At 51.5% G+C, this 19,646-nt stretch overlaps 1 protein-coding gene and 1 long non-coding RNA gene across 4 annotated transcripts in view; one reads left to right on the forward strand and one right to left on the reverse strand.

Moving 5' to 3' along the window:
• Nucleotides 1-19,646, forward strand: part of LOC117192423 (ecdysone receptor-like) — a 107,269-nt gene that overhangs the window by 46,298 nt on the left and 41,325 nt on the right. The window lies entirely within an intron of this gene.
• LOC117192424 lies at nt 275-1,112 on the reverse strand. 2 transcript variants are annotated; one of them, XR_004474336.1, is made up of 3 exons: nt 943-1,112; nt 830-875; nt 275-764 (listed from the first exon to the last, which is right to left on the reverse strand). It is a non-coding gene; the product is annotated as an uncharacterized LOC117192424 (long non-coding RNA). The 2 variants fall into 2 exon arrangements; XR_004474335.1 differs by having other exon boundaries at nt 275-875.

A 19,646-nucleotide genomic window follows, 5' to 3' on the forward strand; every position in this document is an offset into this window, starting at 1 on the left:
CGGTTGCAACTTGGACATTTTGGCTTTATATTTTCATTTTCTTCCAAGTCGTTTTTTGCTTGGTTGTGGGCCACAATTTGATCCCAACATGTACCACAAATGTTTACGTGATTGCACGGGCGCAACAACTCCGCGCGGAGATATGTCGTTTGTGGAACGGCGGAGATATGTCGTTTCAAAACGTCATATCTCCGCGCGGAGATATGTCGTTTGTGACACGGCGGAGATATGTCGTTTCGAAACGACTTAAGTCCGCCAGAAAATAATTAACTAATTTCGCATGTAAAATACACTTATATTTTTTTGACAGCATTTCATTTTATAACATGATTTTATTGAAATTAAAAAATGTGCAATAGTCCAAATACACAGAAATCATAATAGCAGTTTTCTTAAATTTTGTCGTTCTTAACTTACACAAGTTAATTATAAATAAAAACATTGCGTATGGCCTCTTCGACTTCTCGGTTGCAACTTGGACATTTTGGCTTTATATTTTCATTTTCTTCCAAGTCGTTTTTTGCTTGGTTGTGGGCCACAATTTGATCCCAACATGTACCACAAATGTTTACGTGATTGCACGGGCGCAACAACACAGACTTTGGGTTACATAGGCACACATTGCATGGATTCATTTGAACCAATGATTTATTAGATGACTGACTTGAATGAGAATCATTCGATGAATGTGACGATGTGGAAGATTTCATATCAGAAGACATTCCAGTTAAATTGCTTTCATTGTCCACCCCTTCAAAGAAGTCCTGCTTTGAAAAGCGGTCAGATAAGGAAACAGTGCATGTCAGAAATCCCTGTATATCTATTTCACCTCTTTCAAATAGATCCATTGCGTCCATTATTTTTTTTTAGCGATCCTGAGAACAAAAATAATTAAGTTAACATATTATTTTTAACGATTAACTTAAAATTTATTCAACTTACATGTAATTTCTTCTTCTGTGTCTGATTTCCATTACCACCATTTTGAAAGAGTAAAGCAAACTCGCGACTTTTGTCATATTCTGCATCAATAAGACATTGAACAAATTTAAACGAGGGGGAACGTTGTGCGTTGCTGGGGACACCGCAACTCTACAGTTATCCCCGATACTAAGTCAGTATGGCTCTCCTCCGGCAGACGCAGCTAATGTTAAACGACACGACAAAGAGTGCGTGCGAGAGAGACAGAAAATCAGTCTGAGCGTGACGTCGGGCGCTGCGAAGCCAGTGCAAATTGATTTGTTCCTTTTGGCTATAAAAATTATCTGATCTGGTCCAGATTCAGCAACCTGATAGATATGGTCATTATCTATGATTCTGCGTTTTTAGTTTTCTCAAATGTGCAATATTGTGGATGCAACAGATTTTCGTCCTTTGTGGGGGCGGAAGGGGGTGGGGCGAAATTCTGAGATATACGTCTTATAGTGAGATCTAACAGAAGTGCGGATACCAAATTTGGTTACTCTAGCCTAAATAGTCTCTGAGATTTGTGGATGCCCCAGTTTTTCGTCCTTTGCGGGGGCGGAAGGGGGTGCGGCGAAGTTTGGACACGAAACGGTCAAGGTCCGATATCACAGGAGTGTGGATACCAAATTTGGTTGCTCTGGCTCTTATAGGTTCTGAGATCCTTGAACTCATATTTTGCAATTGGCAAAACCGACCATGAAACCTGTGTGTTAGAGAGAGACAGAGCGAGAAAGAATGAAATTGTTTTCTTGATTCTGGCTATAATAATTATACGATCTGGTTGAGATCTTACATTCTAAAACATATAGTCATCCTCTACGATTCTGCGTTTTTGGTTTTATCGTATCTTTAAAAATGTGGATGCCACAGATTTTCGTCCTTTGTAGCAGTGACATATCACAGAAGTCTGGATCCAAAACATCGTTGCTCTAGCTCTTATAGTCTTTGAGCATTAGGCGCTGAAGGGGACGGACAGACGGACGGACGGACAGACGGACAGACAGACTGGGCTCAATCGACTCGGCTATTGATGCTGATCAAGAATATATATACTTTATGGGGTCGGAAACGATTCCTTCCGGACGTTACACACATCCACTTTTACCACAAATCTAATATACCCCAATACTCATTTTGAGTATCGGGTATAAAAAGTGCCGATTTGCTCGAATTTTATTTCCCAAATTCAAATTATAAGCTTCTACTGAGCTCGTGGCTCTAGTTGACCTCTTAAACACGGATATGCTTTTTGGTCCCTCCTATAAAATTAGGGTTAAAAATTAATAAGTAAAATACAACTCAATTATTAAACAATAAATAAAATATACCTTTTTAAGCCACTGTCTATTAAAATATTTTAAAAATGAAGAAAACAGCTTCTTATTTAAGTTTATTGCTTCGCCTTTTAGAAGGTTAAATGCTTCGAAAATTTTGCTTTCTGGTAAAAGCGGCAAGTGCAAAAATTTCATAAATAGCATGTAAGCTTTCTTATTGCATTTCAGCGTATTTTCAAAACCACTCGATTGCTTGGCATTTTTCTTGCATGCTTGAGTAAAATGAAACCAACAGGCGTAAAAATTCATGTTGGGATGCAGACCTTTTAACGCGTTACGCATTGCCTTTTCGTAATCTGATATAAAGGATGCTCCTTTAAGGCAGCAAATGTTCGAGTCTATATATGTGAATAAGTGCTGATAACACAGCTCCGTTTTGCGAGTCATCAAAACAAAAACAAAAGAGGTTATCTAATTAAAAAAATTTTTGATTAGAGTTAGTAAATAAAGTGTAGCATAAGAAGAAATTTACCTTCTGCAAATATTTAATATAAATTATTAAAAGTTGCTTAAAATCTCCAAAAGGGCACACTTTAAATGTAGCATCAATTAAATAATGACTATTATGCTCCGGAATGTTGACTTGCATCAAGGTGATTACCTTGTCTGATGAAAATATGCAATAAGCAAACGAGCTCGATGCGTACACTTTTTTATAGAACTGATTTGCAGTATTTCCCTTGGTTATTCCAAAACGGTTCATAATATTTTCGTCTTGAAAAGCTTCCAAAACATTCTCTGCAGAAGATGGAGGCTTTGGCAAGAAAGGCTGTCTTTTTCTTTGCAAACTGCGTTTGACAGAGTCATAATTTATTTCAATCTCCGCTTCACCTTTTGTTTTCCTAATTAATTGAATAGAAAAACGAGGGGGAACGTTGTGAGTTGCTGCGGACACCGCAACTCTACGGGTATACCCGATACTAAGTCAGTATGGCTCTCCTCCGGCAGACGCCGCTAATATTAAACGACACGACAAGGAGTGCGTGCAAGAGAGACAGAAAATCAGTCTGAGCGTCACGTCGGGCGCTGCGTATCCACTGCAAATTGATTTGTTCCTATTGGCTATAAAAATGATCTGATCTGATCCAGATTCAGCAATCTGATAGATATGGTCATTATCTATGATTCTGCGTTTTTAGTTTTCTCGAATGTGCAATATTGTGGATGCAACAGATTTTCGTCCTTTGTGTGGTCGGAAGAGGGTGGGGCGAAATTTTGAGATACACGTTTTATAGTGAGATCTAACAGAAGTGCGGATACCAAATTTGGTTACTCTAGCCTTAACAGTCTCTGAGATTTTTGAATGACCCCAGATTTTCGTCCTTTGCGGGGGCGGAAGGGGGTGTGGCGAAATTTTGAAACAAACTCGTCTCGGTCCGATATATTAGGAGTGTGGATACCAAATTTGGTTGCTCTAGCTTTTATAGTCTCTGAGATCTAGGCGCTAATGTTTTACTCTAATGCCTATGCTACGTGTGTGTTAGAGAGAGACAGGGCGAGAAAACATGAAATTGTTTTCTTGATGTTTTGTTTTCTTAATAATACGATCCAATTCAGCTTCCGCAGTCTTAAAGATATGGTCATTCTCTACAATTCTACGTTTTTGGTTTTCTCATATCTTTAAAATTGTGGATGCCACAGATTTTCGTCTTTTGTGGGGGCGGAAGTGGGCGGGGCGAAGTTTTGAAATATTTTTGTAGCAGTGACATATCACAGAAGTCTGGATCCAAAACATCGTTGCTCTAGCTCTTATAGTCTTTGAGCACTAGGCGCTGAAGGGGACGGACAGACGGACGGACGGACAGACGGACAGACGGACAGACAGACAGACAGACAGGGCCCAATCGACTCGGCTATTGATGCTGATCAAGAATATATATACTTTATGGGGTCGGAAACGATTCCTTCTGGTCGTTACACACATCCACTTTTACCACAAATCTAATATACCCCAATACTCATTTTGAGTATCGGGTATAATAATACATCAGTTGTGAGGATGTTGTGTGCAGGGTTAAGCGCTAACGGCCGTTATCCGGGGATATCCGGAGGCGGCGAATTCCCGAGGAGAGCTCTCCCGGGGACCCAAGATGAGAGGGGATGACCCCTGGAGAGAGAGCCGCTGGATGACGGGATCGGGCCGGCAGTGGCCCAGCGCATGACCAAATATGGTCATGAGATCACGCCACCAGCCAGGTCCCGTTGGAAAGCGACAAGGGAATGAAGGAACGCCGATGGAAAAATACGGGCACCGCATGGCGGAAAGTGCCGTTAGCGCTAGGCGGCATCGGCGGCGCTGACGCAGAAGCGAGCCTATAAGAGGAGGGCCGCGACCAGGAACAAGGGACAGTCAGCAAACGGAGCTAGCAAGAGTGAAGTGCACAGTGAGAGACAAGAGTGAGACCAAGCGAAGGGAAAAGAGCGTTAGAAAGTGAACACGTTGTGTGAGGATTGAGAGGCGGACTCGAGCGTGCAGCCAAGAGCCAAAGACCCCAATCCCTTGAACCAACGGTGCCACGCTTGACGCGCAACCCACCAGGAGTGAGGCACCCTCGGGCCGCAAAGCCAAGGGAGTCGAGTGAGAGCGAACGCGTCAGGCGCCTGACTGAGAGGCGGATTTGGGCCACGTGCCAAGAATCGCTAGCCCCAGTCAGTAGAGCCGGCGGTGCCACGCTCGGCGACGCCGTGGGGGGCCCAGGGAGCGCCACGCTCATCGAACCACAGAGGAGAACCATGAGGAGAACCCGCACCGGAGTCGGAATAGCGTAAGATAGACTTAAGATACCAATAAAGCATACTAGCATACCAGTACAAGACCCAACCCGTGCCTTCTTACTTGTCGTCGGGGCAACATACAAATATTGTTGCAGCGAGCCTACCGACCGCTGAGCCAGCCCAGATGCATCAGACGGGAAAAGAACGGACCGTTACAACTGGCGCCCAACGTGGGGCCTCTCGACAAGCAAAAGACAAAGTGCATTTGGGAAGGGCGGTATTGAGTTTGGTATCGCGAGGGCATAAAAATGAGGAGCCGACGATGGTTTCATTCATTGAGGAAAGAGGACTTGGTCCAGTGCGCGCGGGCGTGCGGTCTTCGATTGGAAGGCACGCTGACCGAGATGCGCCGAATCTTCAAGGAGTGGATAGAGAAACACGGAGAGGAACCGGAGTATGCGGTCGCGCTCGAGGCCTGGGAGATGAAGGCGGGAGGAGCCGTGACCGCGGCCCAAATGGAGGACGGGGCGGATCCATACGAGCGCCTGACGCTGCCGGCGAGTGCGGAGCAAGTAACGCTGTGGAGACGGCCGTCCGAGACCCCAGAGGAGCTCATCGCGAGCCTGGCGGTCCCGGTGAAAAGCCGGTCGCCTAGCCGACCGCGGGCAGAGAGTGGGGAGAGGCCAACCAGGCCAGCACAGCCGGAGCAAGGGGGCGCGAGAAACCCACAGGGATTGGAAGAAGGGAGAGCAGGGGAGGATCGTCGACGGGGACTAGATGAACAAACCACGAGACCGCCCAGTTCGAGTTTTGCCCACGTCGCCAAGCAGGTCAGGGAGTGGTCGTTTCGGTTCGACGGAACGGCGAAACCACTCGAGTTCCTGGAACAGATCGAGTGGTCAGCCGACATGTACGGGTTGGAGTTGAATCTAATTCCGCGAGCCATGCCTGAGCTGCTAAAGGGTCGGGCGCTCATGTGGTTTGTAGCCAACAACAGGCAGTGGCAGACATGGGACGCATTTGCGCGTAGCTTCCAAGCATACTTCCTGCCGAGGGGGTATTTTGAAAAATTACTCCAGGAGGTGAGGTTGAGGAAGCAAAGATGGGGAGAGCCATTCAAGGACTACATGGTGGAGATGCAGACCCTTATGCGGCCACTAAAATGCACGCCCGAAGAGCAGTTGGAGCTCATTAGAGACAACAGCATGCCCGATCTGAGGGTGTTCATCCGGCCACATAGGTGCAGAGACCTGGATCACATGATGACGCTGGCCGACGAGTTTGAGGCTCTGGAGAGGGACCGGCTGGAGTTCCAACGGGAGTGTCCGGCGAATAAGGCAAAAGCAAACAATCCGTTCGCTCGTCCGGCAGTAACGGCGACACGACAGCCAGCTCTGAGTCGACAAGGGAAAAAAGGCCGGTCCCAACGCGGCGGGACGACCAAGCGAACACGAACATAGATGCTGGGTTCGTGGAAAACCCAGCCCAGGCGTGTCGACGATGTGGAAGTGACCGCAATTGGGCACAAGCATGCGATGGCCGACCTATAACATTCTGCTGGAGGTGCGGCAAGGTAGGAGCCCCGACATGGCAGTGCTGCCAGAAAGCGGGAAACGCCCCGCGACCCAAGCCGCGGAGGTCCGTGCCAGGGTCGCAAGACGAAGCCCCCCAAAGCTCATAGGAGAACTCACGGAGGAGGATGTCCAGCTGTCGGCGGTAGTGAGGATCGCGGGCAGCAACTGGAAAGCAACGGTCGATACCGGGGCGACAAGCAGTTTTATCAGCTGCGAGGCGGCGAGTAGACTGGGGGAAGAGGGGCGACAGAAAGAGACGAGGAAGCTGGTGCGGCTGGCTGACGGACGCAGCCGAGAAATCAATTCCCAGATCGAGGTGGAGCTGGCCTTCGGGGACAAGATCGTTACAATCCCGCTTCTCGTGTTGCCCGGAGTAATAGATGAGCTGGTTCTGGGATGGGATTTCCTCGCCGCTGTCGGAGCAGAGGTGACCTGTGCGGGACACAGGATTGTGATCCCGGCGAGAGGCCACCGCCAGGGGCGGTTGGAGGAGAAGCTGTCAGTGGCGGTGGTAGCGAACACGGGAAGGTCTGTCGAGCCCGCATCCGACGGAACGCAAGCGGAGGAGGGGTCGGTTGAAAACTTCCTGGCAAAGGAGTTGGAAGAGTTCCGAGAGCTGAAGGGAGTGTCGAACACGATCTCTATGAGTGATGCACAGCCGGTCAAACAGCGCTACTATCCCAAAAATCCCAAGATGCAAGCCGAAATCAACCAACAGGTTGACGAACTGCTGGAAAGAGGGTGTATTGAGCCATCGAAGAGCCCGTACAGTTCACCCATCGTGATGGTCAAAAAGAAGACGGGAAAGTGGAGATTATGCGTGGAATTCAGACAGATAAACGCGAAGTCCATCAAGGATGCGTACCCCATGCCAAGAATAGACTATATTTTGGACCAGCTCAGGGAGGCACGGTTCATCAGTAGCTTGGACTTAAAGGACGGATATTGGCAGATACCACTGGAGGAAGGCAGTAGAAAGTTCACCGCGTTCACGGTGCCCGGCAAAGGGCTGTTCCAGTGGAAGGTGATGCCATTCGGACTCCATTCAGCCTCGGCTACGTTTCAGAGGGCATTGGACCAGGTGATAGGCCCCGAGATGATGCCACACGCGTTCGCGTACCAAGACGACATCATTGTCATCGGCCGTACCGAGGAGGAGCACAAGCGCAACCTCGAAGAAGTCTTTCGACGGTTAAAGAACGCCAACTTGCGCCTAAATGTGGACAAGAGTCAATTTTTTAGGAAGGAGCTACGTTACCTGGGGCATTTGGTAACGGGAGCCGGAATCTGCACCGATCCCGAGAAAGTGGCGGCCATTAAGGAGTTGCAGCCGCCAGCGAGTGTCAAAGAGCTACGACAATACTTGGGCGTGGCCTCCTGGTACCGGCGTTTCGTAAAGGGATTCGCCACGTTGGTGCAGCCCCTCAGCGCTTTGCTGAAGAAGAAGGCCAAGTGGGAATGGTCAACGGAACAGCAACAGGCGTTCGAGGACGTAAAAAGTCGGCTGACAGCAGATCCGGTGTTGGCATGCCCAGATTTCTCAAAGAAATTCGTGCTCCAGACGGACGCCAGCGACTACGGACTGGGGGCGATCCTGACGCAAGAGACGGAGAAGGGCGAGAGGGTCATCTCATACGCCAGTAGGACTCTGAATAGCGCAGAAAAGAACTATTCGGCGACTGAAAAGGAGTGTCTGGCCATTGTATGGGCTATAAGAAAGCTAAAGCCCTATCTGGAGGGATACCATTTCAAGGTGGTCACGGATCACATGGCGTTGAAATGGTTGAACAGCATCGAGAGCCCAACAGGGAGGATCGCCAGGTGGGCGCTGGAGCTACAACAATACGACTTCGAAGTGGCATATAGGAAAGGGCAGCTGAACGTAGTGGCGGATGCACTGTCCCGACAGCCATTGGCGGAGCGATGCCTGAGAACCACCGAGAAGGAAGCAGAAAAGGGACACGAACCGGAGGCAGAGTGCGGATGGATTAAAAGGTCAAAGAGAGGATGAGGACGGAACCGAGGAAATATCCGGATTACGTCGAGGAAGCAGGCCGGATATACCGGCACATCCCGCACCGGGCTGGAGAAGAGGAGATAGCATCATGGAAGTTATGCGTACCGAAGGATCTAAGAGAGAGAGTTATAAGAGAGAATCACGACTTGCCGGAGGCGGGGCACGCGGGCGGCAGAAGTACGATGGCCCGAGTAGCCGCCCGATACTACTGGCCGGGGATGCACCGAGATGTGAGGACATACGTGAGAAAGTGTGAAAGCTGCATACGCTACAAACCAAGTCAACTGCAGGCGGCCGGGAAAATGCTGACACAAGTGCCAGAAGAGCCGTGGGCAACGGTGTGTGCCGACTTCGTGGGCCCTCTGCCCAGGTCAAAGCATGGGAATGCCATGTTATTGGTGATGGTGGATCGGTTCTCGAAATGGACCGAGTTGGTCCCCTTGAGAAAGGCCACTGCGGAAGCACTAACGAAAGCGTTCCGAGAGCGCATCGTGTCCCGGTTTGGCGTGCCGAAGGTGGTGATCACGGATAATGGCGTCCAGTTCACCAGTAGAGCTTTTAAGAGGTTTTTGGAGCAGATGGGTGTACGGCATCAGTTCACGGCCCCGTCACGCCGCAGGAGAACCCGACGGAGCGAACTAACCGGACAGTGAAAACTATGATAGCTCAGTTCACCGAAGGGAACCAGAGGAACTGGGATGAGAAATGGCCAGAGATAATGTTGGCCGTAAATTCAGGGAATCCCGAATCCACCGGGTACTCGCCGGCGTTCGTGGTCCAAGGGAGAGAGCCGAGGCTACCAAAGGCTCTATACGATGACGAAGCGCTTGGCACAGGACAGGGCACGCACACTCCGGACGAGAACGCGGCCAAGTTGAGAGAGGTGTTTCAACTGGTGAGGCGGAATCTCGAAAGAGCGGCGCAGGACCAGGCGAGGTATTATAACCTGAGGAGGAGAGCGTGGAAACCCACGATTGGAGACAAGGTATGGGCCAAGCAACACCATCTATCCAACGCGGCCGAAGGGTTTGCGGCAAAACTGGCCCCGAAATATGACGGGCCCTACACCATAATGGATTTCGTGTCCCCGGTCATTTGTAACTTAAAGAAGTACAGCGAGAAACGGACGCGGACCGCGCATATAGGGGACCTGAAGCCACAACCCGGGGAAGGAACCCCTAAAAGAGGCCCGGGAGCCGAAGCGTAGACGACGCACAAGGAGGGGCAACGGGCGAGGCATACGGAGAAGGGTGGACGAGCACGGAAGACAGAGACTAACAGGGGCAGAAAGGAGAGTCCCAGCTGGATGCCACGCAGGACAAGGTCGTACGAGTTACTCTTACAACTAAGGTTCAATAAAACTAAGAACCACGCGTGTCACGCAGGACATGAATCGCCCACAAGGAAGGAGCGGGTGGCCCAACTTGATGCCACGCAGGACAAGGCCGCACAGGATGCTCTTACAACTAAGGTTCAGTAAAACGGAGCAGCAGACGGCGGCCGGCGGACCAATAAAGCTGGACCTACAAGAAAAAAAAAGGAGGATTAGCTCGTCAGCCAATTGGAACTGATCAAAGGCAAAGAAGGTAGAAGATACCCGGGTTACCACTATCCCAGGGGGGTGGGTTGCGTGGTGCGTCGACGGACGAGGGGGCGCCCGAGAAGGGGGTTCCGAGATGAGCAGAAGTTCGGGTCCGGGTCCAGGGCATCGAAGCCAGCTGCTAACGTCGGGGATGGCGGGACAAAAGTGGATGCCGCCCGTGCGCGGTCTACCGGCTGGGGAATCGGATGATCCCTGGGTCCGAGGCGCTGCACGGGGGTTACATCCGCGTCTAAGCAGATCCAGAGGCGGGCGGAGCTGGACACGGGAGGCGGGCCGATGTTTGGCAGCACGGGCGAAAGGTCGGAGGACCTATTGGTCACGAGCTGGGAGATCGGTCAGCACCCTGGACTGGAACCCAAGGACGGGCTGGAAGAAAGGCAAGGTGAGATGAGGAACCCAAGAATTTGGGAGGCTTACCAGATCCAAGGCGGAGCCGGGCAACACGTCGCCAGACCTGGAAGTAGAAAGGGCCAAATAAAACAAAAAAAAAAAGGGGAAAAGGAAGAAAAGTGGGAACCGGAGGAAAGCACCCTAGGGTTAACGCGGCGAGAGGCGCGGATAACTTTCAAAACGGGAGCGAGCGAGAGAGCCAGCTGGAAAGCAAGAGAGAGCCGTCCACGGGCCCATGTAAGGCACCGTTACAGGGAACGGTGAACACCGGCACGAGCCCTTATAAAGGAGGGAGCAGCGCTCGATCAGGTCTTTTCAAAAGTTGACCACGTGGAAAAAAGAAAAAGGGAAAGAGGCAGCAGCATTTAATAAGGTACATAGCGGAGCAGCGAAAATGGATTCGCCGCGGGTATCAGGCTATGGGTGATACACAAAGTCGGCGGCAGGCGTACCAGGTCGAGCGCGAGGAGCAAAGGTCGAGTAGGAGTAGGTCCCCGGAGCTACAATTGTTGGCCTCACCGCTAGTGTCAACCGCGGGATCCATGGGACCGACGGTGTCCCCCGGTTTGTTATGGTATAGATCGATAAGACGAGTAGTTTCGGAATGTTCAAATTGGATTATGTATGGTTTAGTTTATGTTTAGAAGAAATTCATAGGATAAGAGAAATTAAAAAAAAATTCTTCATTTATTACTGTAATGAGGATTACCCACAGCGAAGCTTTAGTTAATGAATATGAATATGTAATACGATATAAACTCTTAACCACAGCCACAGAAACAATCCCCAATCAAACCTCATCGACACGGGTCCTTCAGACGACCACCTCCTTCGTTTATTGACATTTTAAGCGGCAGACATTTCCTCATGTTTTATGCATGCTGCCAGACAATTCCCCGGACATTGAATTCCATTCCCTTACTAAACGTGTATTTTTTGATGAGGATAGGGTGCAAGCAGTTGACCTGACCCCACCACCCCTAACCAAACGGGCAGCGGGGGGCAAGGTCTACCACCTGCCAGCCATCATGGCGACGCCTGAGGCAAGGACGTGGCCCCTCCAGTCTCAGTTTCAGTCTCGACAAGCCGTTAAATGGAATTGAAAATGTTGCAGAAAATCAATAAATTTCACTTGTGCCGCTGCACAAGACTGCCGCGAATTTCGTTTTCAACTTTTTGGCAATCCCTGTGTTATCCAGGTTTACAGAAAAGTTTCTTAGCTATTTAAGTTTTTTTCCCCCCCATGTTTTATGGCCTGCATTTTGTAGTCAGTTCCAGCCCCTGGCCAGACAAGAGCCTAAGAATGACCCAGACATGGTTAAGGGAGTGCAAAACCCCCAATATGATGTCACGCCATTGAAGTCGAAGGGGAGGGAGAAAGCACAGGAGTGGCCCGACCATGGAAAATTCTGAATACTCTTTGGCCTAAAACCATTCTCGCCAACAGGCAGTGGTCTGTGATGGCCTCAGGTGCGTGATGGGAATAGAAACGGAACGAAAAGTTGGTTCAAAATAAATGTAGAATTTAAAGTTGAAATCCGCCCCATGAGAACCAACAGCTGCAGGACGTGGACTATTCCCCAGAGTACTCTTAAAACGAGGAAAAAAAGTTGTAATGTCGAAGTGAGGTGAGAGTTGGCAGGGAATGCAGCGGAAACGAACATGGCGACCGGGCCTCCGCTGTCTATCATGGCTGTTTCCGTCTAGCAAATATTTAACATTTCAGTACGGTACGTACAGAGCTTAACCTTAAATAATAGCAAACTTTAATGAAGCTCCATATAAGCAGCAAAAATCATTAAATTATCTTATTCTTCTTTGGGCAAAACGAGTTTATGATGTGATACTTGTGCCAATGACGTCAGAAATATACGAATGCCCAATGCATAAATTATAAGAGTCTTACAACTATGCAGAGCCTCGACAGATCAGATCGTCAACAAGCTCAAGCACAGCAGTGGTCGAAAGAGTAGGCCGATGACAGCGGGGTCGGGGTCTCTCGTACTCAATGAAAACGAGGGGGAACGTTGTGAGTTGCTGCGGAGACCGCAAGTCGGGCGCTGATTTCTTGCTTTTGGCTATAAAAATTATCTGATCTGATCCAGATTCAGCAATCTGATAGATATGGTCGTTATCTATGATTCTGCGTTTTTAGTTTTCTCGAATGTGCAATATTGTGGATGCAACAGATTTTCGTCCTTTGTGGGGGCGGAAGGGGGTGGGGCGAAATTCTGAGATATACGTTTTATAGTGAGATCTAACAGAAGTGCGGATACCGAATTTGGTTACTCTAGCCTTAATAGTCTCTGAGATTTGTGGATGCCCCAGATTTTCGTCCTTTGCGGGGGCGGAAGGGGGTGTGGCGAAATTTTGAAACAAACTCGTCTCGGTCCGATATATTAGGAGTGTGGATACCAAATTTGGTTGCTCTAGCTTTTATAGTCTCTGAGATCTAGGCGCTAATGTTTTACTCTAATGCCTATGCTACGTGTGTGTTAGCGAGAGACAGGGCGAGAAAACATGAAATTGTTTTCTTGATGCTGGCTATAATAATAATACGATCCAATTCAGCTTCCGCAGTCTTAAAGATATGGTCATTCTCTACAATTCTACGTTTTTGGTTTTCTCATATCTTTAAAATTGTGGATGCCACAGATTTTCGTCTTTTGTGGGGGCGGAAGTGGGCGGGGCGAAGTTTTGAAATATTTTTGTAGCAGTGACATATCACAGAAGTCTGGATCCAAAACATCGTTTCTCTAGCTCTTATAGTCTTTGAGCACTAGGCGCTGAAGGAGTCGGACAGACGGACGGACGGACAGACGGACAGACAGACAGACAGACAGGGCCCAATCGACTCGGCTATTGATGCTGATCAAGAATATATATACTTTATGGGGTCGGAAACGATTCCTTCTGGTCGTTACACACATCCACTTTTACCACAAATCTAATATACCCCAATACTCATTTTGAGTATCGGGTATAATAATACATCAGTTGTGAGGATGTTGTGTGCAGGGTTAAGCGCTAACGGCCGTTATCCGGGGATATCCGGAGGCGGCGAATTCCCGAGGAGAGCTCTCCCGGGGACCCAAGATGAGAGGGGATGACCCCTGGAGAGAGAGCCGCTGGATGACGGGATCGGGCCGGCAGTGGCCCAGCGCATGACCAAATATGGTCATGAGATCACGCCACCAGCCAGGTCCCGTTGGAAAGCGACAAGGGAATGAAGGAACGCCGATGGAAAAATACGGGCACCGCATGGCGGAAAGTGCCGTTAGCGCTAGGCGGCATCGGCGGCGCTGACGCAGAAGCGAGCCTATAAGAGGAGGGCCGCGACCAGGAACAAGGGACAGTCAGCAAACGGAGCTAGCAAGAGTGAAGTGCACAGTGAGAGACAAGAGTGAGACCAAGCGAAGGGAAAAGAGCGTTAGAAAGCGAACACGTTGTGTGAGGATTGAGAGGCGGACTCGAGCGTGCAGCCAAGAGCCAAAGACCCCAATCCCTTGAACCAACGGTGCCACGCTTGACGCGCAACCCACCAGGAGTGAGGCACCCTCGGGCCGCAAAGCCAAGGGAGTCGAGTGAGAGCGAACGCGTCAGGCTCCTGACTGAGAGGCGGATTTGGGCCACGTGCCAAGAATCGCTAGCCCCAGTCAGTAGAGCCGGCGGTGCCACGCTCGGCGACGCCGTGGGGGGCCCAGGGAGCGCCACGCTCATCGAACCACAGAGGAGAACCACGAGGAGAACCCGCACCGGAGTCGGAATAGCGTAAGATAGACTTAAGATACCAATAAAGCATACTAGCATACCAGTACAAGACCCAACCCGTGCCTTCTTACTTGTCGTCGGGGCAACATACAAATATTGTTGCAGCGAGCCTACCGACCGCTGAGCCAGCCCAGATGCATCAGACGGGAAAAGAACGGACCGTTACAACTGGCGCCCAACGTGGGGCCTCTCGACAAGCAAAAGACAAAGTGCATTTGGGAAGGGCGGTATTGAGTTTGGTATCGCGAGGGCATAAAAATGAGGAGCCGACGATGGTTTCATTCATTGAGGAAAGAGGACTTGGTCCAGTGCGCGCGGGCGTGCGGTCTTCGATTGGAAGGCACGCTGACCGAGATGCGCCGAATCTTCAAGGAGTGGATAGAGAAACACGGAGAGGAACCGGAGTATGCGGTCGCGCTCGAGGCCTGGGAGATGAAGGCGGGAGGAGCCGTGACCGCGGCCCAAATGGAGGACGGGGCGGATCCATACGAGCGCCTGACGCTGCCGGCGAGTGCGGAGCAAGTAACGCTGTGGAGACGGCCGTCCGAGACCCCAGAGGAGCTCATCGCGAGCCTGGCGGTCCCGGTGAAAAGCCGGTCGCCTAGCCGACCGCGGGCAGAGAGTGGGGAGAGGCCAACCAGGCCAGCACAGCCGGAGCAAGGGGGCGCGAGAAACCCACAGGGATTGGAAGAAGGGAGAGCAGGGGAAGATCGTCGACGGGGACTAGATGAACAAACCACGAGACCGCCCAGTTCGAGTTTTGCCCACGTCGCCAAGCAGGTCAGGGAGTGGTCGTTTCGGTTCGACGGAACGGCGAAACCACTCGAGTTCCTGGAACAGATCGAGTGGTCAGCCGACATGTACGGGTTGGAGTTGAATCTAATTCCGCGAGCCATGCCTGAGCTGCTAAAGGGTCGGGCGCTCATGTGGTTTGTAGCCAACAACAGGCAGTGGCAGACATGGGACGCATTTGCGCGTAGCTTCCAAGCATACTTCCTGCCGAGGGGGTATTTTGAAAAATTACTCCAGGAGGTGAGGTTGAGGAAGCAAAGATGGGGAGAGCCATTCAAGGACTACATGGTGGAGATGCAGACCCTTATGCGGCCACTAAAATGCACGCCCGAAGAGCAGTTGGAGCTCATTAGAGACAACAGCATGCCCGATCTGAGGGTGTTCATCCGGCCACATAGGTGCAGAGACCTGGATCACATGATGACGCTGGCCGACGAGTTTGAGGCTCTGGAGAGGGACCGGCTGGAGTTCCAACGGGAGTGTCCGGCGAATAAGGCAAAAGCAAACAATCCGTTCGCTCGTCCGGCAGTAACGGCGACACGACAGCCAGCTCTGAGTCGACAAGGGAAAAAAGGCCGGTCCCAACGCGGCGGGACGACCAAGCGAACACGAACATAGAGACTGGGTTCGTGGAAAACCCAGCCCAGGCGTGTCGACGATGTGGAAGTGACCGCAATTGGGCACAAGCATGCGATGGCCGACCTATAACATTCTGCTGGAGGTGCGGCAAGGTAGGAGCCCCGACATGGCAGTGCTGCCAGAAAGCGGGAAACGCCCCGCGACCCAAGCCGCGGAGGTCCGTGCCAGGGTCGCAAGACGAAGCCCCCCAAAGCTCATAGGAGAACTCACGGAGGAGGATGTCCAGCTGTCGGCGGTAGTGAGGATCGCGGGCAGCAACTGGAAAGCAACGGTCGATACCGGGGCGACAAGCAGTTTTATCAGCTGCGAGGCGGCGAGTAGACTGGGGGAAGAGGGGCGACAGAAAGAGACGAGGAAGCTGGTGCGGCTGGCTGACGGACGCAGCCGAGAAATCAATTCCCAGATCGAGGTGGAGCTGGCCTTCGGGGACAAGATCGTTACAATCCCGCTTCTCGTGTTGCCCGGAGTAATAGATGAGCTGGTTCTGGGATGGGATTTCCTCGCCGCTGTCGGAGCAGAGGTGACCTGTGCGGGACACAGGATTGTGATCCCGGCGAGAGGCCACCGCCAGGGGCGGTTGGAGGAGAAGCTGTCAGTGGCGGTGGGAGCGAACACGGGAAGGTCTGTCGAGCCCGCATCCGACGGAACGCAAGCGGAGGAGGGGTCGGTTGAAAACTTCCTGGCAAAGGAGTTGGAAGAGTTCCGAGAACTGAAGGGAGTGTCGAACACGATCTCTATGAGTGATGCACAGCCGGTCAAACAGCGCTACTATCCCAAAAATCCCAAGATGCAAGCCGAAATCAACCAACAGGTTGACGAACTGCTGGAAAGAGGGTGTATTGAGCCATCGAAGAGCCCGTACAGTTCACCCATCGTGATGGTCAAAAAGAAGACGGGAAAGTGGAGATTATGCGTGGAATTCAGACAGATAAACGCGAAGTCCATCAAGGATGCGTACCCCATGCCAAGAATAGACTATATTTTGGACCAGCTCAGGGAGGCACGGTTCATCAGTAGCTTGGACTTAAAGGACGGATATTGGCAGATACCACTGGAGGAAGGCAGTAGAAAGTTCACCGCGTTCACGGTGCCCGGCAAAGGGCTGTTCCAGTGGAAGGTGATGCCATTCGGACTCCATTCAGCCTCGGCTACGTTTCAGAGGGCATTGGACCAGGTGATAGGCCCCGAGATGATGCCACACGCGTTCGCGTACCAAGACGACATCATTGTCATCGGCCGTACCGAGGAGGAGCACAAGCGCAACCTCGAAGAAGTCTTTCGACGGTTAAAGAACGCCAACTTGCGCCTAAATGTGGACAAGAGTCAATTTTTTAGGAAGGAGCTACGTTACCTGGGGCATTTGGTAACGGGAGACGGAATCTGCACCGATCCCGAGAAAGTGGCGGCCATTAAGGAGTTGCAGCCGCCAGCGAGTGTCAAAGAGCTACGACAATACTTGGGCGTGGCCTCCTGGTACCGGCGTTTCGTAAAGGGATTCGCCACGTTGGTGCAGCCCCTCAGCGCTTTGCTGAAGAAGAAGGCCAAGTGGGAATGGTCAACGGAACAGCAACAGGCGTTCGAGGACGTAAAAAGTCGGCTGACAGCAGATCCGGTGTTGGCATGCCCAGATTTCTCAAAGAAATTCGTGCTCCAGACGGACGCCAGCGACTACGGACTGGGGGCGATCCTGACGCAAGAGACGGAGAAGGGCGAGAGGGTCATCTCATACGCCAGTAGGACTCTGAATAGCGCAGAAAAGAACTATTCGGCGACTGAAAAGGAGTGTCTGGCCATTGTATGGGCTATAAGAAAGCTAAAGCCCTATCTGGAGGGATACCATTTCAAGGTGGTCACGGATCACATGGCGTTGAAATGGTTGAACAGCATCGAGAGCCCAACAGGGAGGATCGCCAGGTGGGCGCTGGAGCTACAACAATACGACTTCGAAGTGGCATATAGGAAAGGGCAGCTGAACGTAGTGGCGGATGCACTGTCCCGACAGCCATTGGCGGAGCGATGCCTGAGAACCACCGAGAAGGAAGCAGAAAAGGGACACGAACCGGAGGCAGAGTGCGGATGGATTAAAAGGTCAAAGAGAGGATGAGGACGGAACCGAGGAAATATCCGGATTACGTCGAGGAAGCAGGCCGGATATACCGGCACATCCCGCACCGGGCTGGAGAAGAGGAGATAGCATCATGGAAGTTATGCGTACCGAAGGATCTAAGAGAGAGAGTTATAAGAGAGAATCACGACTTGCCGGAGGCGGGGCACGCGGGCGGCAGAAGTACGATGGCCCGAGTAGCCGCCCGATACTACTGGCCGGGATGCACCGAGATGTGAGGACATACGTGAGAAAGTGTGAAAGCTGCATACGCTACAAACCAAGTCAACTGCAGGCGGCCGGGAAAATGCTGACACAAGTGCCAGAAGAGCCGTGGGCAACGGTGTGTGCCGACTTCGTGGGCCCTCTGCCCAGGTCAAAGCATGGGAATGCCATGTTATTGGTGATGGTGGATCGGTTCTCGAAATGGACCGAGTTGGTCCCCTTGAGAAAGGCCACTGCGGAAGCACTAACGAAAGCGTTCCGAGAGCGCATCGTGTCCCGGTTTGGCGTGCCGAAGGTGGTGATCACGGATAATGGCGTCCAGTTCACCAGTAGAGCTTTTAAGAGGTTTTTGGAGCAGATGGGTGTACGGCATCAGTTCACGGCCCCGTCACGCCGCAGGAGAACCCGACGGAGCGAACTAACCGGACAGTGAAAACTATGATAGCTCAGTTCACCGAAGGGAACCAGAGGAACTGGGATGAGAAATGGCCAGAGATAATGTTGGCCGTAAATTCAGGGAATCCCGAATCCACCGGGTACTCGCCGGCGTTCGTGGTCCAAGGGAGAGAGCCGAGGCTACCAAAGGCTCTATACGATGACGAAGCGCTTGGCACAGGACAGGGCACGCACACTCCGGACGAGAACGCGGCCAAGTTGAGAGAGGTGTTTCAACTGGTGAGGCGGAATCTCGAAAGAGCGGCGCAGGACCAGGCGAGGTATTATAACCTGAGGAGGAGAGCGTGGAAACCCACGATTGGAGACAAGGTATGGGCCAAGCAACACCATCTATCCAACGCGGCCGAAGGGTTTGCGGCAAAACTGGCCCCGAAATATGACGGGCCCTACACCATAATGGATTTCGTGTCCCCGGTCATTTGTAACTTAAAGAAGTACAGCGAGAAACGGACGCGGACCGCGCATATAGGGGACCTGAAGCCACAACCCGGGGAAGGAACCCCTAAAAGAGGCCCGGGAGCCGAAGCGTAGACGACGCACAAGGAGGGGCAACGGGCGAGGCATACGGAGAAGGGTGGACGAGCACGGAAGACAGAGACTAACAGGGGCAGAAAGGAGAGTCCCAGCTGGATGCCACGCAGGACAAGGTCGTACGAGTTACTCTTACAACTAAGGTTCAATAAAACTAAGAACCACGCGTGTCACGCAGGACATGAATCGCCCACAAGGAAGGAGCGGGTGGCCCAACTTGATGCCACGCAGGACAAGGCCGCACAGGATGCTCTTACAACTAAGGTTCAGTAAAACGGAGCAGCAGACGGCGGCCGGCGGACCAATAAAGCTGGACCTACAAGAAAAAAAAAGGAGGATTAGCTCGTCAGCCAATTGGAACTGATCAAAGGCAAAGAAGGTAGAAGATACCCGGGTTACCACTATCCCAGGGGGGTGGGTTGCGTGGTGCGTCGACGGACGAGGGGGCGCCCGAGAAGGGGGTTCCGAGATGAGCAGAAGTTCGGGTCCGGGTCCAGGGCATCGAAGCCAGCTGCTAACGTCGGGGATG

This window comes from Drosophila miranda (genome assembly GCF_003369915.1).
Source record: "Drosophila miranda strain MSH22 chromosome Y unlocalized genomic scaffold, D.miranda_PacBio2.1 Contig_Y2_pilon, whole genome shotgun sequence".
NCBI lineage: Eukaryota > Metazoa > Arthropoda > Insecta > Diptera > Drosophilidae > Drosophila > Drosophila miranda.